At 49.9% G+C, this 5575-nt stretch overlaps 1 non-coding gene across 1 annotated transcript; it reads right to left on the bottom strand.

Moving 5' to 3' along the window:
* Positions 1 to 5051: 5051 nt before the first annotated feature.
* MIR146B (microRNA mir-146b) lies at positions 5052 to 5161 on the bottom strand. The gene has a single exon (NR_106309.1). It is a non-coding gene; the product is annotated as a microRNA mir-146b (primary transcript).
* Positions 5162 to 5575: the final 414 nt, after the last annotated feature.

Genomic DNA, 5575 nt, shown 5'->3' with positions numbered 1-5575 from the left:
CCAGCCCAGCGCGGTGGCTCAAACCTGTAATTTCATCACTTTAGGAGGCCTAGGTGGGTGTATCGCTTGAACCCCAGAGTTCGAGGACAGCCTGGGACACATAGAAAAACCTCATCTCTACAAAAAATACAAAAATTAGCCGGGCATGGTGATGTGCACCTGTGGTCCCAACTACTCATGAGGCTGAGGTGGGAGGATTGCTTGAGCCTGGCAGGTACAGGCAGCAGTGAGCTGTGATCATGCCACTGCACTCCAGCCTGAGTGACAAAGTGACACCCTGTCTCAAAAAAAGACTATGGGAACTTGAGAAATGTCTCAGATTCAAAGGAGGCTAAAAAGGCATGAAAACTAAATGCAATGCATAATCCTGGATTGGATCCTGAACCGAAATAAAACCTGTTACGAAGGACATTACTGGGACAAGTAGCAAGATTTGAATAAGAACTATAGATTATGCTCAGCCATGGGGATAAGATCATGCCCAGCCCTTTCTTTTCTTTCTTTCTTTCTTTTTTCTTTTTTTTTTTTTTTTGAGATGGAGTCTTGCTCTGTCGCCCAGGCTGGAGTGCAGTGGCACAATCTTGGCTTACTGAAAGCTCTGCCTCCTGGGTTCACGCCATTCTCCTGCCTCAGCCTCCAGAGTATCTGGGACTACAGGCCGCCACCACGCCCGGCTAATTTTTTGTATTTTTAGTAGAGACGGGGTTTTACTGTGTTAGCCAGGATGGTCTCGATCTCCTGACCTCGTGATCTGCCCACCTCGGCCTCCCAAAGTGCTGGGATTACAGGCGTGAGCCACTGTGCCCAGCCTTGTTTTTAATTTTTTATAGAGACAGGGTCTAGGAGATGTTGCCAGGTAGTCTTAAAGGATCCTCCCACTTCAGCCTCCTAAAGCAATGGCATAACAGGTATGAGTCATTGTACTGGGACCCAGCCAATGAGCTTTTTTTTTTAAATCCCCTTGAGACAGGGTCTCACTCTGTTGCCCAGGGCTGGAGTGCAGTGGCAGAATCATTGCTCACTGCAGCCTCGACCTTTTGGGCTCAATCGATCCTCCCTCCTCAGCTTCCCTAGTAACTGGGACTATAGGCGTGTGCCACTACACCCAGCTAAGTTTTTATATTTTTAGTAGAGACAGGGTTTCACCACGTTGCCCAGGTTGGTCTCAAAGGAACTAAGTGATCCACTTGCTTTGATCTCCCAAAGTGTTGGGATTACAGGCGTGAGCCACTGCACGAGTGAGATTTTTTTTTTTTTTTTTTTTTTTGAGACAGAGTCTCTCTCTGTCACCCAGGCTGGAGTGCAGTGGCGCCATCTCAGCTCACTGCAACCTCCACCTCCTGGGTTCAAGCAATTCTCCTGCCTCAGCCTTCTGAGTAGATGGGACTACAGGCGCCCGCCACCACGCCCGGCTAATTTTTATGTTTTTAGTAGAGACAGGGTTTCACCATGTTGGCCAGGATGGTCTTGATCTCCCGACCTCGTGACCCACCCGCCTCAGCCTCCCAAAGTGCTGGGATTACAGGCGTGAGCCACCACGCCCGGCCAAGCTTATCTTTTAAACCTCTTTTTTACATAGTGCTAACATTAGACAGTATTTACTTTTTCAAAATAATTTATTTATTTTTATTTCTTTGTTTTGAGACAGATCTTGCTCTGTCGCCCAGGCTCGAGTGCACTGGTGCAATTACTGCTCCCTGCAGCCTCACACTCTTGGGCTCAAGTGATCCTTCTGCCTCAGGCTCCTGAATAGCTGGGAATACAAGCCCTCGCCAATGCACCTGGCTTTTTTTTTTTTTTTTTTTTGAGACAGAGTCTCGCTCTGTCGCCCAGGCTGGAGTGCGGTGGCGTGATCTCGGCTCACTGCAAGCCCCACCTCCCAGGTTCAAGCCATTCTCTTGCCTCAGCCTCCCGAGTAGCTGGGACTACAGGTGCCCGCCACCGTGCCCAGATAATTTTTTGTATTTTTAGTAGAGACGGGGTTTCACCGTGTTAGCCAGGATGGTCTCGATCTCCTGACCTCGTGATCCACCCGCTTCGGCCTCCCAAAGTGCTGGGATTACAGGTGTGAGCCACCGCGCCCGGCCTACTTTTATTTTTATTTTATTTTATTTTTTGAGACGTAGTCTCATTCTGTTGCCCAGGCTGGAGTGCAGTGGCATGATCGTGGCTCACTGCAATCTCTGCCTCCCAGGTACAAGTGATTCTCTTGTCTCAGCCTCCCAGATAGCTGGGATTACAGGCACCTGCCACCATGCCTGGCTAATTTTTGTATTTGTATTTTTAGTAGAGATGGGGTTTCGCCATGTGGGCTTGGCTGGTCTCGAACTCCTGACTTCAGGTGATCCGCCCACCTGGGCCTCCCAAATTGCTGAGATTAGAGGAGTGAGCCACCACACCCAGCCTGATTTTACTTTTTAATGTTGGAGAATTGTGTGCATGCTGGTGAGCATTCTCAAATCCTTTTTTGAAACAATGCAGGCTTCAAATAAATGATGAGTCCCACTCCAGCATAAGGTGTGTTGTGTATTCACTTCCCTCTCTGTCCTCTTGGGTCCAGAAGTCTTGGGTCTTTTTTTTTTTTTTTTTTTTTTTTTGAGACGGAGTCTGGCTCTGTTGCCAGGCTGGAGTGCAGTGGCGCGATCTCGGCTCACCGCAAACTCTGCCTCCCGGGTTCACGCCATTCTCCTGCATCAGCCTCCTAAGTAGCTGGGACGACAGGCGCCCGCCACCGCACCCGGCTAATTTTTTGTATTTTTAGTAGAGACGGGGTTTCACCGTGTTAGGCAGGATGGTCTCGATCTCCTGACCTCGTGATCCTCCCGCCTCGGCCTCCCAAAGTGCTGGGAATACAGGCGTGAGCCACTGCGCCCGGCCTAGAAGTCTTGGGTCTTGAAGTCTCTTGGGTCTTGAAGTCTCTCAATGTCCCCCACCTCTGAGGATCTGCATTCTCTTAGCCATTCCTCCCTGGGGCATTCTCTGGAAGTGGCCCTGGACTGCACACAGTTTACCCCTAGCCCCAGCCCCAGTGAGGGAGGAGGGCCCCTGACTGCAGGCGTTTTGAAGGAGGTGCTACCACTCACTGAGTCCAGCATCCCATTTCACTCCAGGCCCTGTTGATGTGAGCCCTGGAGGAAGCACAGATGCTTCCTTGTTTGATCTTTTTTTTTTTTTGAAATTAACTTAGAAGCTCAGAACTCACAAAACATCTGGGCTGCCAGGGACCTTGCCATTCATCTGGTTCGATCTCTTCAATTTACATTATGCTGGGAAACCAGAGCCATCAAGAAGGAGTGCTTCACCGGAGCTCAAACTGTAGGCAGGAATCCAGGACTCTTAGCTCCCAGCGGGGCCTGGGCCTCCAAGCCCTGACCTGATGGCCTCCTCCTCCTGGCCCTGCCCCAGCCTTACCTGTCGCCCAATCCATTTTGTCAGGACCCCCTCAGTCAACAAGCCCTGACTGACCAATTTCAAGCCCTCCTCCACCCCGCAATGACCTTACCTTTGTCTGGCTCACATTCTACTCAAGGGAATAAAATAGGAATCATAACATCACACACTTAGGAGAACTTGCTCTATGCCAGGCACCACGTTAAAGCCCTGAACAGAAACAAACTATCAACACATTTAATTTAATCTTCACAAAACCTTGATGTGGATATAATTATATCCCATGGATGCAATTATCGTTCCCATTTGCAGATGAGAAAACTGAGGGCCATTGATGTTAACAACTTACCCAAGGCTATACCCCAAGAATGTCCCTGGGAAATTTGATTGTAATTTTCTTATCTTTTTTTTTCTTTTCTTTTCTTTTCTTTTTTTTTTTTCTTTTTGAGAGAGAGACAGGGTCTTGCTCTGTGGCCCAGGCTGGAGTGCAGTGGTATGATCTTGGCTCACTGCCACCTCTGCCTCTCAGGCTCAAGCCATCCTCCCATCTCAGCCTCCTGAGTAACTGAGACTATAGGCACGCACCACCATGCCTGGCTAACTGATTGCTTAACCTGTAGGTCTTAACCTGTAGGTCAAACTGTCTCTTCATACAGGAGACAAACTCAACAAAAATGCAAGGAATATTTATTGAACAGCTACTATATGCTGGACGCTGGACTAGACCCTACAGGGCTCATGAAGAGGGGTGTGGAGGATCTGTAAGAGATCATATGCACTGTTGGGGAGTTGAGAGAGGCTTCTTGGAAAAGGCATCTGGCTGGGCACAGTGGCTCACGCCTGTAATCCCAGCACTTTGGAAGGCCAAGGCAGGCGGATCACCTGAGGTCGAGAGTTCAAGAGCAGCCTGGCCAACCTGGTGAAACCCCATCTCTACTAAAAATAAAAAATCAGCCAGGCATGGTGGTGTGTGCCTATAATCCCAGCTACCTGGGAGGCTGAGACAGGAGAATCACTTGAACCCGGGAAGCAGAGGTTGCAGTGAGCCGAGATTGCACCACTACACTCCAGCCTGGGCGACAGAACAAGACTCCGTCTCCAAAAAAAAAAAAAAAAAAATTAGCCAGGTGTGTTGGCACATGCCTGTAGTCCCAGCTACTCAGGGAGGCTGAGGCATGAGAATCACTTAAACCTGGGAGGTGGAGGTTGCAGTGAGTTGATATTGCGCCACTGCACTCCAGCCTGGGCCACAGAACGAGACTCCATCCCAAAAAAAATAAATAAAAAGGAAAAAAGAAGAGGCATCTGAGAGAGGCTTTGAAGAATGTCCAGGATTCCAACAGACAGTGACAGGCAAGAGGTGTCCCCAGAAGCACCGAGGAAGGACCAGCATGAGAAGTGTGGAGCCGGAGCAGCAGGGGTTCACTAGTGGCAGGTTATGAGCAGGATGCAATGGAAGATCAGGCGTGAAAGCTAAGTGGAGGCCGTACTATAGAAGACTTTCTGGCAGGGTAAAGAGATTTGGGAGAGCCCCTGACGTCTTTGAGCATAAGAGTAGCCCCGGTCAAAGTTATTTAAAGGTTTGGCCAGTGGGCAAGATGTGGGCCTGCAGAAGCACCTGGCTGGGAAGTTGGGAGCCCAAACCATCAGCTGCCCCACGGCCTTGGCATTGATGTTGTAGCACTGCCGGGCACCAGAACTGAGTCCACAGGGCATTGCTAGAGCTCACAGCCTATGGAATTCAGTTCTCAGTGCCAGGTGGCCAAAGTTCTTTCAGCCTGGACGCTGCTCTTGCATGTTCTCTTCTGTGAATTGTCTCCCATTCCCAGGATGAGTAAGTTGAGGCCCAGGATGGGTCACATAAGGAACCTGTGATACCAAGAGAACTCCTATTCCAGGGAGGGTCTGAGCTTGGAGCTGAAAATGGGGGCCCACAGCTAAGGAAATGGACAGGAGTTCCATAAATTCCAACAGGAATTGGAGTAGGTTAAGAGGGGAGGGGGCTCAGGGCCATGGCAGGGATCCATCTGTCGCTTCCTGCCCAGATGTGTTCCTGGTGGGGCCTCATGTGGGGCTGGAGGGGTGAGGGGCTGGGGAAAGAGCCAGAACACGCACACTGAGAAGGTCATCTCTATGCAAACCAAGGGGCTTTCTGAGCTAAAGGGAGTCCCCAAGATATGGATCC

This window comes from Gorilla gorilla, chromosome 8 (assembly GCF_029281585.2).
Source record: "Gorilla gorilla gorilla isolate KB3781 chromosome 8, NHGRI_mGorGor1-v2.1_pri, whole genome shotgun sequence".
In the NCBI taxonomy this organism is placed as follows: Eukaryota; Metazoa; Chordata; class Mammalia; order Primates; family Hominidae; genus Gorilla; species Gorilla gorilla.
Note: the sequence above shows the minus strand (reverse complement) of the source record. Positions and strands in the feature narration are given on the sequence as shown.